Source organism: Ovis aries, chromosome 2 (genome assembly GCF_016772045.2).
Source record: "Ovis aries strain OAR_USU_Benz2616 breed Rambouillet chromosome 2, ARS-UI_Ramb_v3.0, whole genome shotgun sequence".
In the NCBI taxonomy this organism is placed as follows: Eukaryota; Metazoa; Chordata; class Mammalia; order Artiodactyla; family Bovidae; genus Ovis; species Ovis aries.
In genome coordinates, this window is record NC_056055.1 from 63,549,325 (window position 1) to 63,574,268 (window position 24,944).

General features: G+C 37.4%; 1 long non-coding RNA gene across 15 annotated transcripts in view; it reads left to right on the forward strand.

Annotated features, from left to right (window-relative positions):
- LOC105607837 (uncharacterized) overlaps positions 1 to 24,944 on the forward strand; it is a 70,139-nt gene that overhangs the window by 13,341 nt on the left and 31,854 nt on the right. For 4 of the 15 annotated variants that reach the window (XR_009599550.1, XR_009599551.1, XR_009599548.1 and 1 more), the window contains exon 1: positions 1,624 to 1,742. The exons of the other annotated variants lie outside the window; for them this stretch is intronic. This is a non-coding gene — a long non-coding RNA (uncharacterized LOC105607837). Of the gene's footprint in view, positions 1 to 1,623; positions 1,743 to 24,944 lie in introns of those variants that run through there. 15 annotated transcript variants of the gene reach the window in all.

Here is a 24,944-nt window from a genome sequence, read left to right on the forward strand (position 1 = left end):
AAAGACAATACCATGCTTTTTCTTGAAATACCAGTATTTTTCTTTCATAGGCAGTCTGAGTTTAATGTGACACTTGCTGGAAACTGAAACATAAACTCTTAAAAATAAACATAGAAGAAGCTTTTTTTGTTTGTTTTCAAGTTACTCATTTCACTTTAAGTGAAAATGGCAGAAAAGTCACTCCCTTCCCTCCCCCGCAACCCTGGCCCTGTGGGAGGGCACTAGGATGTGCTTAAAATAGTTGTGTCTTGAAGATGCTGCAGTGCTTAATAATTTACGTAGTTCTTTCAGCTATTGAAACATACCATTCTTTATTTCTGCTGGTCTCATGAAGACTCAGAAAAGACTCTAAGACTGATTTCTAGCGCAAGGCATTCTCTGCCTTTGAGATTCTCTCTGTCGAAATTCTATTCATATTTTTAGACACAGCTCAAAAGCTAATCCTCTGCAGCATAACTTCAAATCTCTACAGAAAGGAGTGCTGCTTCTCAGGAAAGCAAACAGCACATTTGTTGGATCTTGAATACAGAATCATTTTAATTGAATGTTTAGTATACCTATTTTTAAAAATAATTTTATTTATTTACAGATTTTTGGCTGTGCAGGGTCTTCATTGCTTCCTGGGCTTTTCTCTATTGTGGCCAGGGGAGATTACTCTAGTTTCAGTCCACGGGCCTCTCTTGTTGTGGAGCCTGGCTCTAGAGCACAGGCTCAGTAGTTGGGGTGCTCAGTCTTAGTTGCTTTGTGGCATGTGGGATCCTCCGAGACCAGGGATTGAACCCATTTCTCCTGCATTGTCAGGCAGATTCTTTACCTCTGAGCGACCAGGGGAGCCCCTAGTGTACCTATTTTTGTATTGTTTCTCTCACCTACTAGATCAAGTTTCTTCGGGATGCATTCTTATTCAGCCTCAAATTCTCCACAGGGTTTTCCACACTGTAGGGACACACACAGTGAAAAATCAAACATTTATTCAATTACTTAGCAGAATGATTCAGCCCTATAGTCACAATGTGTGAGCCTTCCAACAGATGTTAACAATCTCTTGTATTAGGTCCTCTTCCAAGACCTGGGGCTTGGTGAAACACAAGCAAAAATCTACCATCCTTATAGAACTAACATTTTAATGACACTAGTTGTATTATGTCAAGAGAACCTACTCCAAAAAGGAAACTTACACTTTCTATCTCTATGGAATTTTTAAATAGTCTACGCATTAATAGTGGAGGCTTTGAAACTGCACTTTTGCCTTATGAGGTAACTGCAGACAACAGATCATGTATGGAAGGTTTTCTGATAGTTTAGGTTGTTCTCATAAACATAGCCAATATCTTTGATTTTTTTAAAAAAAAGCTAGAGTAAGTTGATAACATAAGGCAGTGAAAATGCTTTGAAAGCATCTAAATGCAATTCTCTGCCCTCTGTGGACACTGTGAAGAAATCACATCTACCCCTCCATAGCATGGATCAGAAAGGGTTATGAGAAAAGAGAACTTTGAAAAAGGCAGGATCAGCACTGTGTCCAAGAGTGAAAGTCAAATTCAAGAGGAAGTGCTTGTCCTACATTGGCCAATAGAAGCAGGAGCACACAGAGGAGGATTAGAAGACAAATCAACTAAAGCTAATTGTAGTCGCTCTCAACAGTAGAGAAGCAAAAGGCCAGACTCTTCAAAGTCTTTGTAAAAGGCCAGAACAGGATGGATGGTATTAAGGAATTATTAATACTTACTGAGCTCTTGCAGGTAAGAGTGCTAAGTCACCTCAGTCATGTCCGACTCTTTGCAACCCCATGGACTGTAGCCCACCAGGCTCCTCTGTCCATGGATTTCCCAGGCAAGAATACTGGAGTGGGTTGCCATTTGCTTCTCCAGGGGATCTTCCTGACCCACGGATCAAACCCACATCTCTTGCGTCTCCTGCATTGCAAACAGGTTCTTTACCACTAGCACCACCTGGGAAGCTCTCCAGGTAAAAGTAAGGAGGCTTTACTAAGGAAGAGGGGAGAGGGCTAGATTCGAGACACAGAGGGAAGATCTTGATAAGGTAAGCACTATGGAAACCTCAGCAACTTGGCAGGGGAAAATAGCATTAGAACTAAAGAAAGCTTTTCAACTAGTTTGTTGTCTTTTAATATGTAAATTAACGTCTCTTTCATATAAATAGTATCTGTGGTATTGTTGATTTGTGCTGTTATATATAAGTCCCTTGGATAAGTCAGGTTTGCTAGTGCAAACACTAAACTCCAACCAGCTCAGTCAGAATGGGGAAAATAGAAGAGAACAGCATTAGGGTTCTCTTGTAACTCAAGAACAGATCTAGCCCTCAGACTCTTAGAACTAGAAATTTGCATGTGGTTTGAAGTTTCTTTTTCTCTTATCTCTGCATTAATCAGACCAGCTTTTCTCCTAATGGTGGGAAACTTGACAGACAACATTCTTGTTCTTCAGACTTCTCATCACTTGTCTATCAAAGAAGCATTGCTTCTGTCTCTGTGTTGGGGAAAAAATACTGGAATGGTTGCTATTGGCACATTTTGGATCAGTCGCTTATTTCTGAAGCCATCTACAGTGGTCAGAGAGTTAATTTACTGTGACTGAAAGACCTACCTAGAGCCAGTTGGTTGATTTTATCCCAAAGAAGGTAGGGTTAATCTTAGCATCAGGAAGAATGTTCTCAGACAAAGCAATAAATGTCTACAGCATTCTTTCAGGGAGGAAATCCACTGTTTTCCTCAGTGTCTCCACTTGTATTGTCTGGAAAGGTTTAAAATACTTAACTTTTAGCCTGAAGTGTATTGCCTTTATTTCCCTCCTTGGTATAGCTGGATAAACATCTTCTATAGTCTATATAGTGATTTATGGATAATAGGAACTTTTAAATGTAAGTAAAATTTTTGTACAAAAAAATAAAATCCTACTTTCAATATAAACAGTATTAAAGTTAGATTTGTTTAATTCTTTAAGCATTTGATATTTCTACAAATACGTTATAAGTTTGTAACCAGTGCCACAAACAAATAAGGCCTATTTTCTTTTTACAAGTGTCATAAAACCTCATTTCATTTATTCTTTATTGTAGTGAAATATTGTGAAGGTGAGGAAAATATAGGCCATATCAATGTCCAACTGCCGACATGACCTTTTTGTTGTTCTTTCATTTTTGTTACTCTGGTCACAAGCCTTTATATGGTACATCTCTGCAGAGTCCCATTATGTAATTTTCTCATTTTAATCATGGTTGACTGCCAGATACTTTCTGGTGTATGTGTGCTCACTCACTGAGTCATGTTCACCTCTTTGCAACCCCATGGACTATATGTAGCCCACCAGGCTTCTCTGTCCATGGGGTCTTTTCAGGCAAGAATATTGGAGCGGGTTGCCATTTCCTTCCCCAGGGGACCTTGCCGACCCGTAGATTGAACCCAAGTCTCTGACTTGGGAGGCAGATTCTTTACCACTGAGCCACTAATCTGGGTTATAATATTTAAATTTCTTTTAAAAGAAGAGCAAAATCTAAAGCAAAAGCATTTGTTTTGTTTCAAGAAATAAATGTTTTTCCTTTAAAAAAAAAAAGCAGTCATTTTATAAAGATTGCTACCTTGCTTTTCTTGTTTATATGTATTAGTATTTTATTTTATATGTATTATACATATGATATAAAAATGATATAATATTATTTTATTTATTATTGAGAGCATTAACCAACATCTGTCATTTTTAGTCTTGTTTTTCTCCTAATGGTTGATCTTTTCATTTTATTTTTTTGATGCCTGAAGTTAATGAACCACTTTCATATACATTCATAGATTATAATTGTACTATCATAAAGGAAAATGAGGATTTCAGATGAACTCTGTGGAAGAAAATGTATATGTGTGTGTATATTATATATATATTCTGTCAGTGCTGAGAATATATATATATATATGTGAAGTAAAATAATAGAACAATTTCTATTTTTAATTGACCAGTTTAAGCAACTGCCATGTTCATTAAGAGCCTATTGTTGCCCCGGTTCTGTACCTGTCTTCGGATAAAATCTTATTTTGCAGTCTCAGGAAGAGACTCTTTCCTTCAGTATCTTTTCTGGGGGGAAAGGCAGAACATGTTTCATAAAGTAAAAATGTAAGAATTTCATCTCTTGGTTTACTGTCTCAGTTCAGTTCAGTTCAGTCGCTCAGTCGTGTCCGACTCTTTGCGAACCCGTGAATCGCAGCACGCCAGGCCTCCCTGTCCATCACCAACTCCCGGAGTTCACTCAGAGTCATGTCCATCCAGTCGGTGATGCCATCCAGCCATCTCATCTTCTGTCATTCCCTTCTCCTCCTGCCCCCAATCCCTCCCAGCATCAGAGTCTTTTCCAATGGGTCAACTCTTCGCATGAGGTTTAACGTCTAAAAAGACCTAAAAAAGTGAAGATAATGCAATATTAAATATTATTTTTGCTTGTTTTATTTTATTTTTCCCTTCTCATCTACAGTCAACAACTAAAACCCTGAAGACTGCCTCTTCCTCTCCCATTCTGTCCTCAGCTTCACATGTACCATTTTCCAAATAATCCCCATTCCTGCTCATGCACAATTGCTCGTTCTGTTTCCAGTATAGACACTCCCCCTTTTCCCCATAAGTCTTTGCATTCTTTAAAGTGCAGCTGCAACCTATACTATGTATTCCTTAACTTTCTAGTTTATTCCTTTGAGTAAACAATCATACTCTTGTTTATACTTGTATTTAATAGTTCCTTAGTCTTAGAAACTTCTTTAGAGAACCAGCAGACTTTTCAAAGCTTCTTTAATTTCAACCTTAAAAAGATCCAGTTAGAAATTATTTTTCTGTTGATAAAAGTGAGGTGAGGCTCACAGGATTCAGATTTTTTTTTTCTTCTAAAAGAAAAGTGAATTGTGACAATATTTGAACTTTGTTTAGGACTACAAATGACATACCTGCCTACTACAAACAGCATAGTTCACAGTACGTGTTCCAACTGTTATTCACATGTTCCCATTCAGAATTAGAAGGAAAAATGAGAAAAATCAAACTATGACTTAAGAGGAAGATGGCACTGAATTCTTTTTTAAATAATTTGGTATGAATATATAATTACTTGTGTGGTTTCTTGTGTAACTGTGTGTTTGATATATATCCCTCCTAAAAGACTGTAAGTTCCCTGATTTATTTCTTATTAGTTCCACTCCCCAGCACAGTGCCTGGACTACAACAGACACTAAATAAGTTCTTGTTAAAGGAATAATGAATGATAAGATATCTCTATATTAGAATGAGCTCACTTGTCTGAGGAGTTCTTTAATAGCAAGGTATCAAACAGAACAATCTGGTTGACTTTCCATGATTGGAAAGCTGTTACTATTCTTTCGAGCACAAAGGAAATCTACTAGCCATGCTTGAACAGAATGAAGGTGAACCAATACTGAGTGTTAAATAATACAACACAGGTGCTGTGACTGAGTAACAGATATGGACAGTTTTTATCTCTGAGGTCAATTCTAGTTTCAGTTTCTATTTTCTAACATTCTTTTTTCTCCTTTCACTTTAAAATGAAATTTTTTTTACTGTTAATGACATGATGATAGTAATGAAGAATGGCTTTCTTCCTTAATAACCCATTGTAGACCCATTGTTAACTAACAAAATTTGGAGTGAACAGAATGGGATTTAGAAGGATATCTAAGTAAGGAAAAAAATATTATTTCTGTATAATTTTTGAAAACAGAACTGGAATGTAAAGGAGGGTGGAGAGGAACATTCTAAGGGTGAAGCTCACGGAGAGAATTAAGGATGAAGGAAGCACTGTTAATACTCCCCTGACTTTAAGTTCCTGAGTAAATAAATCGTTTCCATAGTGCCAGTGTAGAGTTGTCTGAAGCTGAATAAGTAAGGAGGGAATTCAGTCCATCACGATAAACCTGAATTAAGACTCGTTTCTTTAATACTCTGGCTATTGCTGATATAAAGTACATCTCTGACCAATCAACAGGACTGATTTACCCATGATTCTGAACTTTGAAACGTAAAACTTTATAAGGCTTTGTCCCTAGGTGAGCAGGTGGCAGAGTAATGGTGCCATTGTGTTTATTTATGGCTGAGTAGCCGAACCCTTCTGGAGAAGGCAATGGCAACCCACTCCAGTACTCTTGCCTAGAAAATCCCATGGACAGAGGAGCCTGGTAGGCTACAGTCCACAGGGTCGCTAAGAGTTGGGCACGACTGAGCGACTTCACTTTCACTTTTCACTTTCATGCATTGGAGAAGGAAATGGCCACCCACTCCAGTATTCCTGCCTGGAGAATCCCAGGGACAGAGGAGCCTAGTGGGCTGTGGTCTATGAGGTCACACAGAGTTGGACACGACTGAAGCGACTTAGCAGCAGCAGCAGCTGAATCCTGGTGGTTTAAGACTGAGACTCAACAGAAACCAATCTATAGGACACACTCAGGCACTACTGATATTCCTGAGATAAGCCTGAATTTTCCATTTGCCTCAAATGGAAACCAAGGAGAGTGGAGAGGCATTTCGCAGCCCCAGTAGAAACGCTTTACATCCCTATCACAATGCTTTATCATTTAAGTTTGACAACTCTGAATGGGTTCTATGCTGCTGTAACACAAATGTGTAAGTGTATGTGCATGTGTGAGCATCTGTGTCTGTGTGTGTTTAACACTCAATGTCTGGGTTCCTAGGTAGCAGTAACTTCAATTTTCTCAGTATTTTTGACAATAACAATGGACATTGTCATTATCCAAATGGACCATTTGGAATGGACATTCCAAAGCATTTCCTTTGGAAAAAGTTTAAATGCATTGGAATAGTGGACTCTGCTATAGGATGTGGCTCAGAGGGAACTGTAGTTACCATGTTATATTCATCTTACCCTCATTCTTGCATAGATACTTCATTTTCACCAAGACTAATAAGGCCAATGTTGATTCAGAAAGGTACATTTACTTCTGGTCATTATTCAGTTTAAATTATTCATTTTACCTAGAAAATATATTAGAATGGTACTTACTAAAACCAAAAACATAAATAATTCACTATATTTACAAGACAGTTCAGATAAGGTGCTTAAAACCACTCTGTTGGTTTGAGTGGAATATTTAAAATACTTATAGCTAGACATATATATTATGTTGCTTATCTCTGAATATGTATTTTAAAGTTGTCTTCATGCCAAGAATCATGTTACTGTTCAAATGAAGTATATGATTGAGCATCTAAAACCTTATTTTCTGACTGTGCCTGATTCTTGACAAAACCATCATGTGGGCGGGGTTATTAAAAAGTGCCTAGAGCTTTCTCCCAGAGAAGGCAATGGCAACCCACTCCAGTACTCTTGCCTGGCAAATCCCATGGGCAGAGGAGCCTGGTAGGCTGCAGTCCATGGGGTCGCTAGGAGTCGGACACGACTGAGCGACTTCACTTTCACTTTTCACTTTCATGCATTGGAGGAGGAAATGGCAACCCACTCCAGTGTTCTTGCCTGGAGAATCCCAGGGACGGGGAAGCTTGGTGGGCTGCCATCTCTGGGGTCGCACAGAGTCAGACACGGCTGAAGCGACTTAGCAGCAGCAGCAGAGCTTTGTTCTCAATTGTGTAACTATAAAGTCTTTTAAGTGCGAGAGGTGGAAGTGAAATCCCATCTGCTACATCCATCAAGGGTGAAATTTTCTATTGGTTTTACATTTCAGGGCTTGCAAAACTTTTTTCACATATATTTATTTCATCCACATAATTATATTGTGAGAAAGATTGGGTAGGTAGTATTGCACATATTTCAAAACTGAAATGCACTGAAGTTGAGATTTTGTTAAAGTGGATAATTAACAAATAGAGGAGTCAGGACTTGAATCTAGACTTATAGTGCAGACCACAATGCCCAATTTGACTTAGCTATTTGGAGGCATAAAATTATCTACAATTCTAAATTAAAGACTGACAAAAATTTAGAAAGAATTTTTGATTGACAATAAAATAAAAACATAAGACTGGAATATGAGGGCTATAGTGACTACAAACCTACATATACACCTACCATGTAATACTGATAGACCCACAGGCATCCACTTTGTTTCCCTTCTATAGGAGGGTGGGGAGCCTCAAAAGGACACTCATGTTTCTAACTACTATATCATTATTCAATTTCCTGCATGATTCTTGAAAAACCAGCTCTTCTGGAGTTAGCACTCATGGTATGTTCATACTCTTCAAAGTTTTCTTTTTTCCTTTTTGAAACTTTTGTTCTTCTCAGTAATTTTTCATACTTGACATCTGAGACAAAGCTGAGTGATGAAATAATGAGATGGTTTGATTCATTCTTTGTCTTTACAATGAAAAAAAATGCAGTGCAAAGGCACCATGCATGCCTAGTTTTTGTCCACTGAAAATCTTTTCTCTGCGTTGATTGCTCTTGAACTTCACTGTTTTTCTTGATTTCCTTTGACTTTGAATCCTTGAATTACATCTTACCTTTCAATTTTTAGGTTGGAATCTTCTTTCATTATATCTTGGATCCTGTGTCATGAAATCATTGAAATACTTTGGTTCCAATTTTCTTAGAGCTCCTTAGAAAATAAACATATAAGCTGACTGTCCAAACAATTTTCTTTGATTTTTTTTTATTTCAAATAAGTTATAATCCCCCACAAAACTGTTAAGAATAAGTTTTATTGATTACAACAAATGTAATACAAAATGTCGTTATTCCATTTTCAAAACAAACCAATTAGAAAACTACAAAAACATAATATAAATCAAAAGCATAGATATCATGATTTACTTTGATTTCACAGATATTGGAGAATAATCCAATTAAATAAACTTCAAAATACTCTGCCATTCTGTATGTGCAATATATTTAAATAACTGATGATTTTTTTTATTGGAATTTATGCTTTATTCAGCTTTCTAATAATTTAGAAAGTTTCTTTTTGGGGGTTATTTCTTTTCATTTTTTTCTTTTTGACAAAGAAGATGTAAAAAAAAAAATTTATTTTTTTATTGAAGGATAACTGCTTTACAGAATTTTGTTGTTTTCTGTCAAACCTCAACATGAGTCAGCCATAGGTATACATATATCTCCTCCCTTTTGAAACTCCCTCCCATCTCCCTTCCCAGCCCACCCCTCTAGGTTGATACAGAGCCCTTTTTTGAGTTTCCTGAGCCATACAACAAATTCCTGTTGGCTATCTATTTTACATATGGTAATGTTGGCTTTCATGTTACTGTTTTTAATACATCTCACCCTCTCCTCCCCTCTCCCCATGTCCATAAGTCTATTCTCTATGTCTGTTTCTCCACTGTTGCCCTGTAAATAAATTCTTCAGTACCATTCTTCTAGATTCCATATGTATGTGTTAGAATATGCTATTTATCTTTCTGTTTCTGACTTACTTCACACTGTATAATAGGTTCTAGGTTCATCCACCTCATCAGAACTGACTTAAATGTGTTCCTTCCTTTGGCTGAGTAATATTCTGTTGTGTATATGTACCACAACTTCTTTATCCATTCATCTGTTGATGGACATCTAGGTTGCTTCCATGTTCTAGCTAAATAGTGCTTCAGTGAACAATAGGATACATGTGTCATTTTTCAATTTTGGTTTCTTCAGGGTATATGCCTAGGAGTGTGATTGCTGGGTCATATGGTAATTTTATTCCTAGTTTTTTAAGGAATCTCCATACCATCTTCCACAGTGGCTGTATCAATTTGCATTCCTACCAATAGTGCAAGAGTGTTCCCTTTTCTCCACACCCTCTCCAGCATTTATTGTTTGTAGACTTTTTGATGATGGCCATTCTGACCAGTGTGGAATGATATCTCATTGTAGTTTTGATTTTCATTTCTCTAATAATGAGCTATGCTGAGCATATTTTCATGTGATTATTAGCTCTCTATATGTCTTCTTTGGAAAAATGTCTGTTTAGGTCTTTTTCCCACTTTTTGATAGGGTTGTTTGTTTTTCTGGCATTGAGTTGTTTGAGCAGCTTGTATATTTTGGAAATTAATCATTCATCAGTTGTTTCTTCTGCTATTATTTTCTCCCATTCTGAGTGTTGTCTTTTCACCTTGCTTATAGTTTCCTTTGCTGTGCAAAAGCTTTTAAGTTTAATCAGGTCCTACTTGCTTACTTTTCATTCTATTTCCATTACTGTAGGAGGTGGGTCATAGAGGACTTTGCTTTAATTTAGGTCATCGAGTGTTCTGCCTATGTTTTCCTCTAAGAGTTTTATAGTTTCTGGTCTTCCATTTTGAGTTTATCTTTGTGTATGGTGTTAGGAAGTGTTCTAATTTCATTCTTTTATATGTAGCTGTCCAGTTTTCCCAGCACCATTTATTGAAGAGGCTGCCTTTGCCTCTTCAAAAATAAGGTACCCATAGGTGCATGAGTACCTATTTATTTCTTTCTATCTTGTTCCGTTGGTTTATATTTCTGCTTTTGTGCCAGTACCATACTGTCTTTATGACTGTAGCTTTGTAATATAATCTGAAGTCAGGAAGGTTGATTCCTCCAGTTCTATTCTTCTTTCTCAAGACTGCTTTGGCTATTCGGGATCTTTTGTGTTTCCATATGAATTGTGAAATTTTTGGTTCTAGTTCTGTGAAAAATGCCTTTGATAATTTGATAGGGATTGCATTGAATCTGTAGATTGCTTTTGGTAGTATAGCCATTTTCACAATACTGATTCTTCCTACCTAGGAACATGGACTATCTCTCCATCTATTTATGTCATCTTTGATTTTTTTCCTTCATGTCTTATAATTTTCTGTGTACAGTTCTTTCATTTTCTTGGGTAAGTTTATTCCTAGATATTTAATTATTTTTGTTGCAATGGTGAATGAGATTGATTCTTTAATTTCTCTTTCTGATTTTTTATTGTTATTATATAGAAATGCAAGTGATTTCTGTGTATTGGTTTGTATCCTGCAACTTTGCTAAATTCACTGATTAGCTTTAGTAATTTTCTGATACTATCTTTAATCTTTACAGTGTACAGTATCATGTCATCTGCAAACAGTGAGAGCTTTACTTCTTCTTTTCTGATCTGGATTTTCATATCAGACAAAATAGATCTTAAAATAAAGAATATTATAAGAGATAAGGAAGGACACTACATAATGATCAAGGATCAATCCAAGAGGAAGACATAGCAATTGTAAATATCCAACACAGGGACACCTCAATACATAAGACAAACACTAGTGTACATAAAAGGAGAAATTGAAAGTAAGACAATAATAGTAAGAGACTTTAACACCCCACTCACACTAATGGACAGATCATCAAAATAGAAAATCAATAAGGAAACATGTCTTAAATGATACATTAGATGAGATGGATCTTATTGATATCTTCAGGACATTCTATCCAAATGCAGAAGAATACACCTTCTTCAAAATAAACCACATCTTGGGTCACAAATCAAACCTCAGCAAATGTAAGAAAATTGAAATCATATCAAGCATCTTCTCTGACCACAATGCTATGAGACTAGATATCAATTATAAGAGAAAAAAACTATAAGAAACACAAACACATGGAGATTAAACATCACATTTCTAAATAATCAACACATTTCTAAATAATCAACTGAAGAAATCAAAAGGGAAATCAAAAAAGGTTGAGAAACAAATGACAATGAAGACATGGCAACTCAAAACCCATGGGATGCAGTAAAAGCAGTTCTAAGAGGGAAGTTTATAGCAATACAATCCTACCTCAAGAAACAAAAAAGACACCAAATAGACAACCTAACTTTATACCTAAAACAGCTGGGAAAAGAAGAACAAAAAGAAAATTAGTAGAAGAAAGAAAATCACAAAGATCTGAGTAGAAATAAGTGAAAAAGAAATGAAACAATCAATAGTAAAGATTAATAAAACTAAGAGCTGGTTCTTTGAGAAGATAAACAAAATTGACAAACCTTTAGCCAGATTCATCAAGAAAAAAAGAGAGAAGAATCAAATCAACAAAATTAGAAATGAAAAAGGAGAGGTTACAACAGACAATGCAGAAATACAAAGGATTCTGAGACTGTTGTGAACAACTATATGGCAATAAAATGGATAACCTGGAAAAAATGGACAGATTCTTAGAAAAGTTCAATCTTCCAAGACTGAATCAGGAAAAAATAGAAATTAAGAACAACTCAATCACAAGCTCTGAAATTAAAGCTGTGATCAAAAATCTCCCAAAAAACAAAAGCCCAGGACCAGATGGCTTCCCAGAAGAATTCTATTAAACCTTAAGAGAAGAGCTAATGCCTTCTAAAACTCTTCCAAAAAATTGCAGAGGAAGGAACACTTCCAAACTCATTCTATGGGCCACCATCACCCTGATACCAAAACTTAACAAGACAACATGAAAAAAGAAAACTACAGGCCAATATCACTGATGAACATAGATTCAAAAATCCTCAACAAAATTTTAGCAAACAGAATTCAACGACATATCAAAAAGCTCATACAACATGATTGAGTTGGGTTTATTTCAGGAATGCAAGGACTCTTCAATATATGCAAATCAATCAATGTGGTACACCATATTAAAAAATTAAATGATAAAAATCATATGGTAATCTCAATAGATGCAAAAAAAGCCTTTGACAAAATTCAGCACCCATTTATGATTAAAACTTCAGAAAATGGGCATAGAAGGAAGCTACCTTAACATAGTAAAGGCTGTATATAATAAGCCTACAGCAAACATTATTCTCAATGGTGATAAACTGAAAGCATACCCCCTAAGATCAGGGACAAGACAAGGGTGTCCACTTTTACCGCTATTACTCAACATAGTTTTGGAAGTCCTAGCTATAGCAATCAAGTAGAAAGCTTTATGATGTAAAGTATTTTGCTTCCATTGATGATGTGACTGATTGGGGAAAATATTAAAAATTCCAACTTAAAGACTTTCCTGATTGTTGAAGAGCAAAAAATAAATGATTTGATTTTCATCATTCTCAAAGAACCGATCTTAGATTTTTTTAAAGTATCATCAAGATGATGACTTACTCTCACCAAAAAAAAAAAAAAAAAAAGTCCTTACACTTTCTACAGATTTGAGCTTAAAATACAGCGATGATTTTTAAGAAGCAACGCATAGGAAACCCTGTGTTTCTTCTTACAGAAATAAATTTGTGAAAGAAAAATGATCTACCATGAATTTATCTCTTTCAAGTGAGAGGAGATTCAGAAACTTTTGATGGGTCATCAGTAAATGTTTTCCTGCTAAAACCGTGATGATTGACTAATATTTCAGCACAATTTTGAGTAGAGGAGCAACGCAATTAAGACATGTTCTAGGAAGTATTCTCTGCTACTTCACATGATACTTGGTTAATGCTAGGATGACATACTTCTTTCTGAGAATATGACAAGACATATGAGGAAACAGGGAGTATCGACTGAAAGGTACCTCTTGAAAGTATTTGGATTATGGACAGTTACCTCATCTGTCAGGGACACAGAAGGCTACTTTGATGAGCAAGAGGCAGAACATATCCTGAGTACAAATGGGGAGACTTGCTACAACTGGTTCATCAGGGTAGGGCCACAAGAGTCAATCAAGGAAAATACTACATCATACATAAAATGCAAACATCAAGCCAATTGTTGGCCAGAGTCCTGATAGAGTCCTTAATAAGATTACTAAGAAATAAATACCTTGGCTCACCTTAGAGTATACAATGTGAATCATAAATACTCATTCAGTTCAGTCGCTCAGTCATGTCCGACTCTTTGTGACCACATGAATCACAGCACACCAGGCCTCCCTGTCCATTACCAACTCACAGAGTTCACTCAGACTCACGTCCATCGAGTTGGTGATGCCATCCAGCCATCTCATCCTCGGTCGTTTCCTTCTCCTCCTGCCCCCAATCCCTCCAAGCATCAGGGTCTTTTCCAATGAGTCAACTCTTCGCACGAGGTGGCCAAAGTACTGGAGCTTCAGCTTTAGCATCATTCCTTCCAAAGAAATCCCAGGGCTGATCTCCTTCAGAATGGACTGGTTGGATCTCCTTGCAGTCCAAAGGACTCTCAAGAGTCTTCTCCAACACCACAGTTCAAAAGCATCAATTCTTCGGTGCTCAGCCTTCTTCACAGTCCAACTCTCACATCCATACATAAGCACTGGAAAAACCATCTCCCTGACTAGACAAACCTTTGTTGGCAAAGTAATGTCTCTGCTTTTCAATATGCTATCTAGGTTGGTCATACCTTTTCTTCCAAGGAGTAAGTGTCTTTTAATTTCATGGCTGCAGACACCATCTGCAGTGATTTTAGAGCCCGCCAAAAATAAAAAGTCTGACACTGTTTCCACTGTTTTCCCATCTATTCCCCATGAAGTGATGGGACCAAATGCCATGATCTTCATTTTCTGAATGTTGAGCTTTCAGCCAACTTGTTCACTCTCCTCTTTCACTTTCATCAAGAGGCTTTTAGTTCCTCTTCACTTTCTGCCATAAGGGTGGTATCATCTGCATATCTGAGGTTATTGATATTTCTCCCGGCAATCTTGATTCCAGCTTGTGCTTCTTCCAGTCCAGCGTTTCTCATGATGTACTCTGCATAGAAGTTAAATACGCAGGGTGACAATATACAGCCTTGACGTATTCCTTTTCCTATTTGGAACCAGTCTGTTGTTCCATGTCCAGTTCTAACTGTTGCTTCCTGACCTGCACATGGGTTTCTCAAGAGGCAGGTCAGGTGGTCTGTATGCCCATCTCTTTCAGAATTTTCCACAGTTTCTTGTGATCCACACAGTCAAAGGCTTTGGCATAGTCAATAAAGCAGAAATAGATGTTTTTCTGGAACTCTCTTGCTTGTTCCATGATCCAGCAGATGTTGGCAATTCGATATCTGGTTCTTCTGCCTTTTCTAAAACCAGCTTGAACATCTGGAAGTTCATGGCTCACGTATTGCTGAAGTGGTTAGCTACTTTGGATTGACACTCTGTGGGTCATTTATTATTGCTGGAGTTCCAAGTATAGAGGCTATTCTATTTTTTAGTGTTTTCTTTATGGGATTGGATGTGCAGAAAACTTTACACATCCAGTAAATAACTTCACCTGAACTCTAGTGTGATGAAACATTGAGTTGAAGGTGTTTTAATTAAACTATTTTATTCAAGCTATAATTTAAAACATTAGATTAAAACTAGAAATAGTAAGAGAAATGAAATTAATTTTTTACAAAAATAAATATTATAATTAAGTTTTAGAGAATTAGTCATTACAAAGTAAATCTACAGGTTACAGAGTAAAGCAGTAGCATTAGGTGAAGATTTAAAGCTAGATACTTTGAATCATACCCACTTATTTTTCATTCTGTATTTTCTATGTCTTATATGTAGAACATGAACATTTTCTAGAGAAAGACTCTTTTCCATCCAAAATCAGCTTTCATATTTTTTCTGCCTTCCCATTTTGCTTTAGCCCATCTTAAGTAATAAAGGTAAAAGATAATATTTATTGCTCACATTCACACTGTAGAGTATTATACAAAAATTTTGTACCGTGTATTACCAGAGATAATTCTTACAACCATCTACAAACCAGATACCAGTATTTTCCTTCCCTTACAAGAGGCCTTACATTGGTTAAATAACTTGCCCACAGTCTGTATGTGAAAGAACATGAACTTAAACTGGGGTCAATTATTTTCTAAACACCATTCTCTGAAAAGCTGTGCCATAAGCAATCCAAGTGCAAGCCTCTTCCTTATAGAACTTTCATTTTAATATAGTTTAGTGTTAAGTGTATTTCAAAAATTATGAGAAAATGAATTAAGCCAGAGGAGTAAAACTTTATTTCATACACATACTTTTTTGTTGATGTTTGTTTATTCTGTTTTTACCATGCCTTTTTCCTTTTTAAAATTTTTTTTCAACTTTGCATTTAAATTGGTGTATAGTTGATTTTTTTTTTACCATTCATAAAGAAGTTTGGGGGGTACTGAATTTATGTCATTTCTCTCATATTTAAAAGAGAGATGGTGTCAATGTCATTTACTCTTTGTATCCATGGATATGATGTGAAGATGATGTATTTAGAATAATAAGATGAAAAGAGTTCATCTTTATAAGAATTAACAGCAGAGATTCTGGAATCTAATTACTGCAGAACAAATTTGAATTACTATTTACTAACTATATAAAGTTTACCAAGTTTCTTAATCTTTCTGTGCCTCAATTTCACATCTGAAAAATATACATAACAACTAGTATTCCATATAGCTGCTACTTGATTATATGAGAAAAATCTGTGTAGAAAGTTTAGCACAATATCTTGTAATAGACATTTCTCAGAAAAAATTTATTTTCTTTGTCACAACAAATGAACAAAAGACTAGACCATAAAAATAAGAAGATGGCCTCTAGACCACATTAAAGAAGATGATTTTCCAATATAAAAGTGACTTTTGAAATAAGACAAGTTTAGGTTTTCTTTTGGAGATGGTTTTTTACCAGTTTGCATTTTTTTCCGAATAAAAAGGAAGTTGTTTTAGAGAATGAATTCATTTTTAGTACTGCTTTGATGTTCTCTGAACTTCTTTCTGTGTTTTGAGACACATGATTCAATTTTCCTAAGAATTTATTCCTTAAGGAAAATAGATTAGAAGAGATCTTAAGAAGCTGAAAGAAAACAAGTGAATTATTTATGATTGCATTTTTCCTGATTGTGGTTGTGAGCTGCCATTCAGAACAAGCAAAATGTTTATCATTTTATTATCAGAAGACTGTATGTCATATAAAAGGAATAAGGGAAGTTTTATAAATGATCTAAGGAAAAACTCTGAAGAAAAAGAAGCAGCAGGTTAGAAATGTTGCCAGTGATGCTATAGTAGCAGAAATATTACTGATACTAGAAACCAAGGAGGAGAGAAAGACAACAAGGGTTTCTGAAGCTGTAATGTTTAATACTAGAAACTCAAGGAGATACAAAGCTTAGTGGCTGAAAGTGATAAGCCTGTCACAGCATGTCTTTCTTTGGAGTCTGTAGCTGTCAAGGCACTTCCTTTGCTGGTTGCTATAGAAATAATTATAGTACAAGACGTTGAGAATTCAAAGCAGATGGATGTCAAAGTAGAAACGCTGTCATCTTTGTGTGTTTACTCTAATATCCTTAGGGTGAAAAAGATAAAATTAAAGACAAAAAGCACCATATTTTGAATTGAAAATTAAGAAATATAGGTTTCACAGTTTAATGAAGTATTTCATTTCAGCACAAAGCAGTTAAGTGAGGGCTATTCAGTGAAGCCTTTAAAGTGATCAGAAATGCTAACAAAAAAAGAAACTAAGGGTTCTTGTCAAGTGGGAGAATGTTTGATTTAAATCAAGAAACTGAGGATAAGTTTATCTTTGAAAGGATTATATCATCCTGTAAGTGATCTCTTTTTAGGTTTGTAGTTATATGCCAGGATATCACTACCTTGAAAAAAATATTCAAAAAAACCAAAGCTAGTTTTTTTTTGCTATCACCATATTAACTTTGATTCTTTCTTTCATTTTAATTTCTCCTGTTAGATTAATCATATATAAAGGAGATATTATAAGATATAAATATATGTGTGCATATATGTACATTTGTATGTGTATGTATATAGTTAGATAGATATTATTTCTATCCTGTTCTATCTTTTCATCTTTCTTTTAACCAGTACTATAGTATCTTCATTTCTAAAATGGATTTTTAAAATTTCTTGATATTCAATAGAGCAATCCCAGCATCTTCTTCAAGTTTCTCTGGGCCAAGACATTTTGATAATTTTAAGTACTTAGTCACATTTCCCACTTTGGCATGATAATTTATGGAAGGATACTATGATAGCAATCATGGCTTTTTGATCATTATGAAGTAGTAGATGACAGAATTTACTAAAAGCCCTAAGTTCTAAGACACATACTGGTTGTACAGTGGCTATTCATTTCTTTTGACTCATCTGATGTTGGGGGAAAAAACACCTGAATTTAATCTACCTATATACCTAAGTTAATCATTCCATAGTTGATACTCCTATTTAAGTTTATCTTCAGTATCTCAAGTAATTCTGCCAGTTAAGAAACTAAAATAAATGTATGGGTGTAGAAACATTTGCATTCTTATAGCCAGTGATAAACAGCTCCAATTCTAGTTCAAAGTGAAACAAATAAAATGCTAAATGGAAAATACTAAGAGTTGGACATGACTGAGCAACTGAACAAACAAATTTTGTTAAACATGTGTGTATGTGTATGCTCAGTCATGTCTGACTCTTTGCGATCCCATGGACTGTAGCCTGCCAGGCTGCTCTGTCCATAGAATTTTCCAGGCAAGAATACTGAAATGTGTTGCCATTTCCTACTCCAGGGGATCTCCTTACCCATGGTCAAACTCACATCTCTTGAGTCTCTTCCACAGGCAGGTGGATTCTTTACCATTGCACCACCTGGAAAGCCCTAATTAAGATTGTGTTAAATATCAGTTCAGTTCAGTTCAGTTCAGTCATTTAGTTCTGTCCGACTCTTTGTGACCGAATGAATCACAGCATGCCAGGCTTCCCTGTCCATCACCAACCCCTCGAGTTTACACAAACTCGTATCCATCAAGTTCGTGATGCCACCCAGCCATCTCATCCTCTGTCGTCCCCTTCTCCTCCTGCCCCCAATCCCTCCCAGCATCAGGGTCTTTTCCAATGAGTGAACTCTTCGCATGAGATGGCCAAAGTACCAGAGTTTCAGCTTCAGCATCAGTTCTTCCTATGAACACCCAGGACTGATCTCCTTTAGGATGGACTGGTTGGATCTCCTTGCAGTCTAAGAGACTCTCAAGAGTCTTCTCCAACACCACAGTTCAAAAGCATCAATTCTTTGGCGCTCAGCTTTCTTCACAGTCCAACTCTCACACCCATACATGACCACTGGAAAAACCATAGCCTTGACTAGACAGACCTTTGTTGGCAAAGTAATGTCTCTGCTTTTCAATATGCTATCTAGGTTGGTCATAACTTTCCCTCCAAGGAGTGTCTTTTAATTTCATGCCTGTAATCATCATCTGCAGTGATTTTGGAGCCCCCCAAAATAAACTGACTCTGTTTCCACTGTTTCCCCATCTATTTGCCATGAAGTGATGGGACCAGATGACATGATCTTTGTTTTCTGAATGTTGAGCTTTAAGCCAACTTTTTCACTCTCCTCTTTCACTTCCATTAAGAGGCTTTTTAGCTCCTCTTCACTTTCTGCCATAAGGGTGGTGTCATCTGCATATCTGAAGTTATTGATATTTCTCCCGGCAATCTTGATTCCAGCTTGTGCTTCTTCCAGCCCAGCGTTTCTCATGATGTACTCTGCATAGAAGTTAAATACACAGGGTGACAATATACAGCCTTGAGGTATTCCTTTTCCTATTTGGAACCAGTCTGTTGTTCCATGTCCAGTTCTAACTGTTGCTTCCTGACATGCGTATAGGTTTCTCAAGAGGCAGGTCAGGTGGTCTGGTATGACCATCTCTTTCAGAATTTTCCAGTTTCTTGTGATCCACACAGTCAAAGGCTTTGGCATAGTCAATAAAGCAGAAATAGATGTTTTTCTGGAACTCTCTTGCTTGTTCCATGATCCGGCAGATGTTGGCAATTTGATTTCTGGTTCCTCTGCCTTTTCTAAAACCAGCTTGAACATCATGATTCACGTATTGCTGAAGCCTGGCTTGGAGAATTTTGAGCATTATTTTACTAGTGTGTGATCATGAAAAAGCAAGACAGTTCCAGAAAAACAACTATTTCTGCTTTATTGACTATGCCAAAGCCTTTGACTGTGTGGATCACAAGAAACTGTGGAAAATTCTGAAAGAGATGGGAAGGGAATACCAGACCATCTGACCTGCCTCGTGAGGAATCTGTATGCAGGTCAGGAAGCAGCAGTTAGAACTGGACATGGAACAACAGACTGGTTCCAAATAGGAAAAGGAGTACGTCAAGGCTGTATATTGTCACCCTGCTTATTTAAGTGCTATGCAGAGTACATCAAGACAAACGCTGGGCTGGAAGAAGCACAAGCTGGAATCAAGATTTCCGGGAGAAATATCAATAACTTCAGATATGCAGATGACACCACCCTTATGGCAGAAAGTGAAGAGGAACTAAAAAGCCTCTTGATGAAAGTGAAAGTGGAGAGTGAAAAAGTTGGCCTAAAGCTCAACATTCAGAAAACGAAGATCATGGCATTTGGTCCCATCACTTCATGGGAAATAGATGGGAAACAGTGGAAACAGTGTCAGACTTTATTTTTTGGGCTCTAAAATCACTGCAGATGGTGATTGCGGCCATGAAATTAAAAGACGTTTACTCCTTGGAAGAAAAGTTATGACCAACCTAGATATTATATTCAAAAGCAGAGACATTACTTTGCAGACTAAGGTCTGTCTAGTCGAGGCTATGGTTTTTCCAGTGGTCATGTATGGATGTGAGAGTTGGACTGTGAAGAAGGCTGAGCGATCAGCCCTGGGATTTCTTTGGAAGGAATGATGCTGAAGCTGAAGCTCCAGTACTTTGGCCACCTCATGTGAAGAGTTGACTTATTGGAAAAGACTCTGATGCTGGGAGGGATTGGGGGCAGGAGGAGAAGGGGACCACAGAGGATAAGATATCTGGATAGCATCACTGACTAGATGGACGTGAGTCTGGGTGAACTCCAGAAGTTGGGATGGACAGGGAGGCCTGGCATGCTGTGATTCATGGGGTCACAAAGAGTTGGACATGACTGAGCAACTGAACTGAACTGAACTGAGATGAGTGCAATTGTGCTGTAGTTTGAGCATTCTTTGGCATTGACTTTCTTTGAGATTGGAATGAAAACTGACTTTTCCAGTTCTGTGGCCACAGGTGAGTTTTCCAAATTTGCTGGCATATTGAGTGCAGCACTTTCACAGCATCATCTTTCAGGATTTGAAACAGCTCCACTGGAATTCCATCACCTCCACTACCTTTGTTCATAGTGATGCTTTCTAAGGCCCACGTGACTTCGGAAACATAGAGCATTGTAAGAAGTTCTGGTGTTTAAGAATGATCCTGTTTGCAAGGTCTAAGTATTGGGTTGAAAAATTGATTTTTCTTTATATATAAAAATTTCCCCAACCAGTCAAGACTGAATATAGTAAAAGTTAAATGAACAATAAAGCTGTATAGAGGAGGGAGTCACTACCACAAGGTGGAGGTCATTGGAAAAGGCTTTATTAAAGCATTAAAAGAGGGTAGCACTCACACAAAGAAGTTGCAAAAGAGTAATGGTAAGAATCACTAGCCTGTATAAAGAAACTATAAATGTGCATAGTAGGCTAGCTAATTTCAAATTATAGTGAATTATATGCAAAATATGTAAAATGATATGGCAGAAATCTCTGCCATAAGCCAATAACCCAGATGAGGAAGTGGCATTCCATGAAGACTGATGAAATCAGGCTTCTGCTCATCCAAATTTAATAATTTTTATTTATGTATATCAAGCCATGCTCTTGTCAGCTGTCCATCTATTTTTCCTTTAGCGATATCTTGGGATATTAGTCATCACCATAGTGATGACTCAGTAGTTGATTATGGCCTTTTCACCTCTACTCCTCAGGAATCCTATCATTCCTACTGACTGCAGGGAGCCCAGTTCTCTAATAATTATTGTCTGTCCTCAATCCTGGTGCAGTAACCACTGAGCTTCCTGACATGCCAGTACCTCCATGTCTAGCATGTTCCTCATAAGCTTAGTGATGAGAGCATTCTTGGCCCTTCCAAAGAATTTAGCCATCTGGTGGGTACTCAATACCCACTGGTTGTGTAACCAGTGGCTCTGTTACACAATAGAGCCACTGTAGCATGCTTACTTCTCTGAGCCTTTTGATCCTTCCCCAAAGCTCTGCCAAGGGAGTTCTGTCATTTGCACTTAATTTAATATGAACCTTTTGTCCCCACAAGCCTCCAGTAACCTTCCATCCTAACAGTGTTTTAGAACCATTTCTAGGTGCTCTTGCCAGGGAGTTTTCAGTCATGGGAGACTTCTCCCTAATGGCCAATTCTCCTTTATGGAGCTTATCTTTCATCATCCCTAACCCCCAAGCAAGTCCAGTGCTATCAAGATCAACTTCTTGGAATACTGTCTCTCACCTCACCTCTGATTTATTTTGCTACAGTTAATCGTGTCCTGAGGTTTCTTTGGTAAATAACTCTTTTTCGCCTCTAGCAAGAAAGTCCTTCCTCAGTTGGCCCATGTTGAGACTTGTTATAGAGCTCGAAGACAAGGGGAGGAAATGAGGTCAGATCCTGAAGAGAACAACTGTTATCCTCCAAGGCATCCATCTCAGTTGAGGTTTTGGTATGGTCTTCAGGCAAGAGAAAGCTGCTGTTCTTCAGGAAAACAAAGTAGACTATGCTTGTGGTCCAGGGGTTCAGAGGAATCCGGGACCCTTATTCTGAGCACGTCTATATATATTTCTCCATTCAATGTCTTAGGGACTCTCTTCCCTATCAGGGTTTTTATTTTAGCATAAAGACTTGCCAAAGCTACGGATTCCATCTTCATTAGCTCTACTATTTTTACAATAAAAAAGTGTGTCTGAAATAATAGAAAATTTATATATTGCCTCTGCTCCCAGTTCTTGGCACAGAGCTCTAGAGCCTCGAAATTCCTAAGTGATAGAAGTACTAGGAGAATCTTTAGTTCTAATATTTGACCTTTGTGCTGACATGAGCTCCTAAACCCCTTGGAATTTGTCCCTGGGTGATAGCAGTGTCTTGTGTTCTAATGAGGTGACTCTCAGTGGGCTCTTGGATGAGGATTGGTCACCAGAAAGAGCAAACCATGATTAGAGGCTTGGAATTCTTTTAGCCTCACTACCCATTCTCTGGAGGCTTCCCTGGGGTAGTCCAGTCAGCAAAGAATCTGCCTGCAATGCAGGAGACTGGATTCAGTCCTTGGGTTGGGAAGATACCCTGGGGAAGGAAATGGCAACTCACTCCAGTGTTCTTACCTGGAGAATCCCAGGGACAGAGGAGCCTGGCAGATTACAGTCCATGGGGTCACAAAGAGTCTGAAACGACTGAGCAACTAAGCATGCACCCATTTTCTGGAGAGGGAAGAAGGGCTGGAAATAGAGTTAATGATTGATCTTACCTATATGATGAAGCCTCTATAAAGATCCCAATATTATGAGGTTTGGAGAGCTTCCCAGCTGGTGAACATGGGGAGTTGCTGGGAGAGTGACCTGATATACCCAGAGAAGGCATGGAAGCTCTGCACTCCTTCCAGTGTACTTTTCCCATACACATTTCCATCTAGATGTTTATTGTATCCTTTATCATAGTCTTTGTTATATAGTGATCAAACATAAATAAGTTTTCCCTAAGTTCTGTTAGTTGTTTTTTGAGCAAATGATCAAATCCAAGAGGGAGGAGACCATGGGAACTTCAGATTTATAGCCCAGTTGAATGAAAGTTGTGGGCATCCTGAGCAACTACTAAGTGCAGTTGTCGTCTTAGGTGGGGAGAAGTCTTGTGGGACTGAACACTTAACTTGTAGGATCTGGTGCTCTTTCCAGGTAAACAGTGTCATAACCGAGATAAATTGTAGCACATACAGCTGGTATCAGAGAGAACTGCTTGGTGTGGGAGAAAAAACCCACACTCCTGACGTTGCAAGTGTTGTAACTGTTGTACACAACAAAAGACCAAAAAAGTGTGGGGAGGAAAAAAGAGAGACACAGAGGAAGAGTGAGCTTTTTTTCCCCCTCGTATAATGCCTCATCCAATTTCCATTTCAATCTGCCTTCTAGCTACAGAAACTGAGGATCTCTTTAAATGCTCCCAAACAGACTTTCTAACTTCTTTTTCACAGTACCCAGGTTGGTAATTGATTAATCTGAACCTGTCAGTTTTCTTCTTCAAACAACAGTAGCACTTAGCAACAACAAACACAGTCCTTATAATTACTGAGCCCTCCTTATCTTGGAAATGCTTAGAACTATGTGTCAGTGAGTCTCGTATCATCTATTCCCATCCAGACTCAACAATGGTGGAAATTATAGCAATTATAATGCCAGAGTGAGCAGGAGGTTTTAAACATGGTTTATCTCCAACAATGGGATCTCTATTACTATCTAGCTGGCAAATGATCTAATTCCAAAATCACATCCTAAGAGTATGCTACCTGGGACCACTTCTGAAATTACTTATTTCCAGGAGGGTTTCAGCATTAGTTTCCTAGGGTTACCATAACAAAGTCTCACAAAATTTGTGGCATAAAGCAAGAGAAATTTGTTGTCAATTTCCAGAGGCTAGATATCCAAAAATCAAAGTTTTTGGGGGGGTTAGTGTCTTCTAGGCACTCTTGGAAGAATCTGTTCCATGCCCTTCTGGCTTCTGGTGATTAATTAGAAATATTTGGCATTCTTTGGTGTATGGATACATTACTCCAACCTCTTCATCTATCTTCACATGTTGTTCTCTCCTTTTATTTCTGTGGTCACATGACATTCTCCCTGTGTATCTCTGTCTCTTTGGGTTCAAGTTTCCCTCTTATTCTGAGGACACCAGTCATATTGACTTAAAATCAATACTGCTCAGTATGACTTTGTCTTAACTTGAGCACATATACAAAGACCCTATTTCAGGTCACATTTATGCATTAGGATTTCAACAATCTTTTGGGGAGACACAGTTAAACCCTTAACAGTCCCAAGGACAAATAAAGACAAATCCTGTGATGAGAATTTGTGTGTAAGTGATTTATTAAGATATATTACCAAGAAAATGTAGTAAAAGAGGATGTATTATCAAGCAGCACCCAACTAAGAGTAACTTTTGCTCATTCTAGTCATGGAGTCCTGGGGATGGTATAGGTCACAACTCAAGTGTCAGCAGAGAGAAAGATGATTCTCACCTCTGTACCCATCAGTCACTGGTTCAAAG